Consider the following 8,291-nt stretch of genomic DNA (forward strand, 5'->3'; position numbering starts at 1 on the left):
ATGTGCATATCATCAGCGGGTTCTGGTCGTATGTTTTTTCACAGAGCTATGGCCCTTTGAAATTTTCCATTGTACATATAGAGCAATTCTTGTCCGAGCTATTTCTCAGCAACTTATTACGGGAATTCAAAGAAACTTTATGGCAAGCTTCACTACCAACAGAAAATCTGCATATTATAAGCCGGTTCTCTTTGGATGATTTTCCACAGAGTTATGGCCATTTGAAATTTTCCATTGTACATATAGTGCAATTCTTGTCCGAGCTATTTCTCAGGAACTTATGACATGAATTCAATTAAACTTTATGGGAAGCTTCACTACCAAGAGGAGATGTGCATATTATCAGCGGGTTTTGGTCGGATGATTTTTCACAGATTTGTGGCCCTTTGAAATTTTCCATTAACTGTACATATAGTGCAATTCTTGTCCGGGCTATTTCTCAGCAACTAATGACCGGAATTCAATGAAACTTTATGGGAAGCTTCACTACCAAGAGGAGATGTGCATATTATCAGGTCACAATATACTAAAAGATTTCCTACACAAATTCAATGTGAAAGCAATAACTTTAACAAAAAATAAAGTCAAACTTTTGCGCATAGACATCCCCATAACCATACCTTTTCTTAAAGAGCATTCCAAGCCGCAATGATTTAAACAATAAAAAAGGGGGGTCATACGTTATGCAAGAAAGAATTCGACGCGAATCAGCGGTCACTGTTTTATGGCCATCTATTTACCGGCTTCGTACCAGTTGAGAAGGGTTTCCCGCCATCTGTCAAAGTCTCATGTAGTCTCCAACCTTCAAGCAAAAGAGTGCATTTCTGTTAAACATCAATGTTTTCCCTACCACATGCACAAAGAAACATTCTAAAATAAAGCCATGGCAAGTGCCCCTACAGAGAATTGTGTCTTCTTATAAATGATGTTCATGTTTTTAGAGAGTATAGCATTGCACTCCAAAATATTTTAGTATATTGTAACCTAAAGGAGAAATTTATTCTGATTTAAATGTGTTTTTCTTGCATATTATTATCTTCCTATGCATATTGCAGCAAAATATTAAGTTTGGCTGGATTATCTGTCCATTTGGCCATTTTATATCATATTTTCACACGCGGGTGTTTTCGGTCCGAAGAAGGCAATTTTAGGCCTGTTAAAGCTTAAATGTCCCTTTAAGATTTAAAGTTGTTGTGTTCAATATATGCAACAAAATACCAAAACAAACCAAATGGACAGGCACGTTGGGCTTATGCGGGGTGGGGAAAGAATGAATTTGTTAGATATTTTCACTCAAAGCAATTTTGATAATGCCTTTTTTGTTCTTTTTTTTTAAATCACCCCAAAAATGTCAATTTCAAAGCAAAAAAAATCCAATTTCATCACAGACAATAAGCAAATTAGTGAAAATGAGAGATCAAAGATACTTTAAAGTGTAGAAATCCATAAGCTTCCAATAACTTGTTGTTTCGCACCAATAAAAGTGTGAAATCTTGAAAGCGCCTTGTTGCTCAGAGCCAATTTGTTTACCAGCTGCCAATTATATATTCTAGCATACAATGTCATGGGTGTCTTTAAACTGAAGAAGATGGCCAATATTCACTGCCAGCTCTCATTAAGAGGTTAAAGAGAATACAAAATTTCATATTTTGGGCACAAAATAAGTACTTTTGACTATTTTGATGGTGGCAATCTGGTCAAAATGGCGCGTTATAACCGAGCCAAAGACAAAAAAGCTCATTTTGGGGGTTTAGAATGGAAGAAAAGGTTAAAATGAACAAGACACACACATGTAGGAAAGCATTATAAGCTTAGAAATGAGGTTTCATGTTGTAACAGGGGCAGAAAGGCAGTTCAAATCAATGCAAGCTTCCTGAAAGGGGTTTCTGGTACTTCTTTTGGGGACACAGCTTCCCGCAGAATTCTCAACACAACAAATATCATTGATCCATGTCACATTTGTATGCAAAGATAAGCGAATAAGGTCAATACTTCCCTCAAATCACTGAATGAGAGAAGCATGTACCAAATAAAAAACAAAACTGGTTGCTGAAATGCCAAATTTTGGCAAAAAGATCCCTCTAAGGTAAATGATGAAGGGGACACTTGCTACAACAATCCTATGTTTAAGTCGGACGCCACATCCTTTCAAGCCGGGACCATGACTGTAAACATATTGTGAGGAAACAATACCAAACACAAGCTAATTGTAGGGTTACAAGTAGCATATCAACTTAGATGTACTGCATACATGCTTAGGAGCAAGGATAAACCTGTTAAGTGCCAACTTCTACTGCCAACAAAGCACGAGCTTTACGTGTCAGGACGCGGAGCTATCAATACAAACTGCACGGGGAATTGCACGACGGCAAGGATTTCAGTGACCACAAACCATATTATGACAGTATTTCACACCTTAAACATCATAACTATGCTTATTTGCTTGTGTACATGATAATAATTTAGTATTATTACCTGTTTTGCCATCAACAACCCTTCTCCAGTTGCCCTCGGCTAAGTCCCAGACATTTCTCTACCTGAAAAATTCAAAATACCCAATAAAAATAGGTATAAAATGAAAAAAGAAAATGCATTTATGTATTTTATGTGTATTTCTATGAATAATAGCAAGTGATAAAGCTTGTTATGTTCATGATTGAACTAAATATGAAAGCTGGCTCAGTTAAGCGTCTGCTGCACTGTCCAAACTGTAAAAATGTCCGCCATTTCATGTCGGTGAAATGGGGCTCTGTTTGAATGTTCATGCTTTACGCACAAGCTATTGTTGCGTTACTGGATCACGGAGTCCCTGGCGTTGAATTCTGACTTCATGTTGCACATTAACGCTACACGGTCAACCAAAATGCCTTTGAATTTAAGTCGGAAAGCAATTTAGCCCTTATTCGGCTATATAAGGGTGGGGGGTCAACTTGAAAAACGACTATTCCAGGTCAAATAATCTGAATTCATGCATTTAATGCACTTAAATTCTTCTCTTTTGACCAAAAATCAGCTTTCACAGTCATATTTTGCACTTGCAGATGATATTTCCTTTTTACCTAAAGTTAGTTTAGGTCACAATATACTAAAAGATTTCCTACACAAATTCAATGTGAAAGCAATAACTTTAACAAAAAATAAAGTCAAACTTTTGCGCATAGACATCCCCATAACCATACCTTTTCTTAAAGAGCATTCCAAGCCGCAATGATTTAAACAATAAAAAAGGGGGGTCATACGTTATGCAAGAAAGAATTCGACGCGAATCAGCGGTCACTGTTTTATGGCCATCTATTTACCGGCTTCGTACCAGTTGAGAAGGGTTTCCCGCCATCTGTCAAAGTCTCATGTAGTCTCCAACCTTCAAGCAAAAGAGTGCATTTCTGTTAAACATCAATGTTTTCCCTACCACATGCACAAAGAAACATTCTAAAATAAAGCCATGGCAAGTGCCCCTACAGAGAATTGTGTCTTCTTATAAATGATGTTCATGTTTTTAGAGAGTATAGCATTGCACTCCAAAATATTTTAGTATATTGTAACCATCAGCCAGTTTTGGTCGGATGATTTTTTACAGAGTTATGGCCCTTTGAAATTTACCATTAACTGTAAATATAGTGCAATTCTTGTCCGGGCTATTTCTCAGCAACTAATGACCGGAATTTAATGAAACTTTATGGGAAGCTCCATTACCAAGAGGAGATGTGCATATTATCAGCCGGTTCTGGTCGGATGATTTTTCACAGAGTTATGGCCCTTTGAAATTTTCCATTGTACATATAGTGCAATTCTTGTCCGAGCTATTTCTCAGCAACTTATTACGGGAATTCAATGAAAGTTTATGGGAAGCTTCACTACAAACAGGAGATGTGCATATTATCAGCCGGTAATGGTCGGATGATTTTTCACAGAGTTATGGCCCTTTGAAATTTTCCATTGTACATATAGTGCAATTCATGTCCGAGCTATTTCTCAGCAATTTATCCTGGGAATTCAATGAAACTTTATGGGAAGCTTCACTACCAACAGGAGATGTGCATATTATCAGCCGGTTATGGTCGAATGATTTTTCACAGAGTTATGGCCCTTTGAAATTTTCTATAAACTGTACATATAGTGCAATTCTTGTCCGGGCTATTTCTCCCCAACTACTGACTGGAATACAATGAAGCTTTATGGGAAGCTTAACTACCTTGAGAAGATGCACATGTTATTAGTGGGTTCTGGTTAGATGATTTATTTACAGAGTTATGGCCCTTTGAAATTTTTATAAGTTGCTAAACCATCCATCGTATTATTTAGTTCAAAGTTATGCCCCTCAAGACGTTTCCTTTTATCTGAATATATAGTGCAATATTGTGACAAAAAAACCTTTGTGGAGCATCACCCGTCTTAAACGGTTTCTTGTTTCATTATTTTCTGTCTACAATTAATTTTAGATGAAATAGCAAATGTTTTATTTATGCGCATAATATTAACAATATAATCATACATATTTGTTTATGTAACTATTTTGATAGGTAAGTCAGTCTGCAAAGAAAAAGAACACATTTGTATATATTTTACTCCACATTTTTTATGCCCCCTTTCGAAGAAAAGTGGGTATATATTTTTTGCACTGTCTGTTTGTCTGTCACACTTTTCTTGTACGCTCTCTAATTCAAATAGTTTTCATCCGATCTTTACCAAACTTGGTCAGAAGTTGTATCTAGGCGATATCTAGGTCAAGCTCGAATATGGGCCATGCCGGGTCAAAAACTAGACCATGGGGTCACTTAGTGCATTTCAAGGATTAAGCATGGTGTCTGCTCTCTAATTGAAGTAGTTTTCATCTGATCTTTACCAAACTTGGTCAGAAGTTGTATCAAGACAATATCTAGGTCATGTTCGAATATGGGTCATGCCGAGTCACAAACTAGGTCACGGGGTCACTTAGTGCATTTCAAGGATTAAGTATGGTGTCCGCTCTCTAGTTTGGGACTTATTTTGCATTTCTGGATTAACTTTTTATGCCGCCGAAGGAGGGCATATAGTGATCGCACTGTCCTTCCGTCTGTTTGTCTGATGTCTGTCTGTCCGTCTGTCCGTCACACTTTGTGTTTAGGTTTCGAAAAATGCTCATAACTTCTTTTGTCGCTTCAGATGTAACATTCATATTTGATATGCATGTGTATATGGACAAGGCCTTTCCATACGCACACAAATTTTTACCCCATGACCTTGACCTTAGGGTCCGCGTTTAGGGTTTGAAAAATGCATTTAGATTTCGAAAAATGCTCATAATTTCTATCAAAGCATTTATTGGGGGCATACGTCATCCTATGGAGACAGCTCTTGTGTAACAATTTAATTGAAAATAATATACATGTTTTTCTTATCTAAGTTAATCTCAAAGTTCTTGTTTAGTAGGTATTTATTGGTTAAAATGATGAAAAATAAATGTTGAATATATTTCATGTTTCACAAAGTTTTATATTTAAAGGAGGCGCACAATCGGTGTCCAGAATGCAGGGTTGTTTGCTCCAACGATGACGCTTTGCTGAGCCACTTCTGCAGTCGCCATATCAAGCAACCAGAGACTGGAAAAGAGAGTAAAATTAAGCTGATAGGCTCACCAATGGTATAACTTTAAATCACTAACTTGTGTATGCTTGACAAGCATTTTATGTTCAAATAAAGTAACAAAAAAGGAGGTCAACACATGCACTTTCCCATATAATGCTTTCTGTATCTTTTAGCAACTAATGACACGATTTTGTGTTGACATACTCAATATGATAGTTATAGCCCTATATAACTGGTATGTTCATTTTAGTTAATCTTTCTATTTTAATTAAACCTGTTTGTTTAGCTAGATTGCTTGAAAAACACAACCGGGATTATTTTTATGCCCCCAGATCGAAAGATCGGGGGTATATTGTTTTTGGCCTGTCTGTCATTGTATGTGTCCGTTTGTGTGTGTGTGTGTGTGTGTCCCAAACCTTTAACCAAAACTTTAACCTTCTTCATAACTTTTGCAATATTGAACGTAGCAACTTGATATTTGGCATGCATGTGTATCTCATGGAGCTGCACATTTTGAGTGGTGAAAGATCAAGGTAATCCTTCAAGGTCAAATGTAAAAAAAAAAATCAAAGTGGCGCATTAGTGGGCATTGTGTTTCTGACAACCACATCTCTTGTTAGCATTGTCTTACCCCTGTTACATGCAATGTACATGTGACTTATTAAATTGGAAACCCTGGTTTGCATGAGAATATTTTGCAAAACATAGTTGAAAAAAACATACATGTATACAAACTTAGTCATTACTGTTAGTATAATGAGCTCCTCTATTTCTGAATATTATGATTGGATGGTTATGGGCCTTTATGCGTGTGTCACATTTATGTATGTGAAAGTGTGTAATTAGACAAAAGAATTTATATTTTTTTTATTTTTTGGGTAACAATCACTTATTTTAGAGTTATTTATAAGTAAATCTTACAGATTGCATCTGCTAATCATGAACTCAACGAAGTCAGCTCAAGGAAGTGGAAGGCATGCTTGGAAATAGAAGTTTCCATTATGAAGGCAAATTTAAGTATATTTCAAATTTGTAACCAAATGAAGTGACAAGATCTTAAATGAAAATTTGATTAAACATTAGTTATCTATCAAGAGAAACAGTTTGAAGCGAATGAATTAAGTATTGCCTATTGTCTATAAGCTTATTGTGTGACCTGAACCCTGTGAGGGATATTACTTTTTTTTAAACGCCGGTTTTTAAAAACGGGACGTATTATAGTTTCACCCTTGGCGGGCGGCGGCGTCCATAACAGTGTCCGTTCTCTAATTCAAATAGTTTTCATCCGATCTTCACCAAACTTGGTCAGAAGTTGTATCTAGACAATATCTAGGTCAAGTTCGAATATGGGTCATGCCAGGTCAAAAACTAGGTCACGGGGTCACTTAGTGCATTTGAAGGATTTAGCATTGGTGGCTCTCTAATTGGAGTAGTTTTCATCTGATCTTTACCAAATTTGGTCATAAGTTGTGTGTAAATGATATCTAGGTCAAGTTAAAATATGGGTCATGCCGGGTCAAAAACTAGGTCGCGAGGTCACTAAGAGCATTTCATGCATTTCGCATGGTGTCTGCTCTCTTATTGAAGTAGTTTTCATCCAATCTTAACAAACTTTGGTCAGAAGTTTTATCTAGACAATATCTAGGTCAAGATCAATTATGGGTCATGCCGGGTCAAAAGCAAGGTCAGGGGTTCACTTAGTACATTTCAAGGATTAAGCATGGTGTCCGCTCTCTAATTGAAGTAGTTATCATCCGATCTTCACCAAATTTGGTCAGAAATTGTGTCATAATGTTATCTAGGTCAAGTTCAAATATGGGTCACGCCAGGTCAAAAACTAGGTCACGAGGTCACTTAGTGCATGTCAAGCATTTAGCACGGTGTCCACTCTCTTATTGAAGTAGTTTTCATCTGATCTTCAACAAATGTGGTCAGAAGTTGTATCTAGACAATATCTAGTTCAAGTTCAAATATGGGTCATGCTGGGTCAAAAACTAGTTCACAGAGTGCATTTCAAGGATTTAGCATGGTGTAAGCTCTTTAATTGAAAGAGTTTTCATCCGATCTTCACCAAATTTGGGCAGAAGTTGTGTCTTAATGATATCTAAGTCAAGTTCAGATATAGGTCATGCCGGGTTGAAAACTAGGTCACTTAGTGCATTTCCAGCGTTAAGCATGGTGTCCAAAACCTTCAAACGGGTGTATCTTGTGACAGTTTGGCACTCTTGTTTATTACATTAAAAGCCACTCACCTTGAAATGAAATACATGTTAATCAGTACATATAGATGCAATTTGAAAGTTTGCAAAATTGTCATTAAATCTATAGCCTAGTTAGCAAGTAATTTATTTTTTTTTATTTTAAAACTGAATATATGATTTGTATACGTACATGCTCAATTCAAGAAACACAATTATTTTTAAGTTTTAAAGCACAAAAAAGACGGATTTCTACCTTGCAACCACCAGATATATTCTAATTGGCAAAGATAAAATATGTTTCTTATTTATGTCCAAATTTACTATGCCAGATATTTCATTTCAAGGTGTGTGGCTTTAAGGAATGTTTTTTAAATGGGTATATTACCAAGATCTGCACAGCCAGGATGATATTAACCTTCAGAAGTTAAAGCTTTCTGAGAATTTTAAGGCTTGCCTTTTATACTTGAAATGATAAATCATTAACATGTTTTGTTCTTTAGGAACTTACAAACATTTCCCACCCAC

The 8,291-nt window shown here is 36.3% G+C and overlaps 1 long non-coding RNA gene across 1 annotated transcript; it reads right to left on the bottom strand.

The window, feature by feature from the left end:
• Positions 1–512: 512 nt before the first annotated feature.
• LOC127845374 (uncharacterized) lies at positions 513–3,368 on the bottom strand. Its single transcript, XR_008033200.1, has 3 exons — positions 3,311–3,368; positions 2,476–2,537; positions 513–802 (listed from the first exon to the last, which is right to left on the bottom strand). It is a non-coding gene; the product is annotated as an uncharacterized LOC127845374 (long non-coding RNA).
• Positions 3,369–8,291: the final 4,923 nt, after the last annotated feature.

Source organism: Dreissena polymorpha, chromosome 9 (genome assembly GCF_020536995.1).
Source record: "Dreissena polymorpha isolate Duluth1 chromosome 9, UMN_Dpol_1.0, whole genome shotgun sequence".
Classification (NCBI taxonomy): domain Eukaryota; kingdom Metazoa; phylum Mollusca; class Bivalvia; order Myida; family Dreissenidae; genus Dreissena; species Dreissena polymorpha.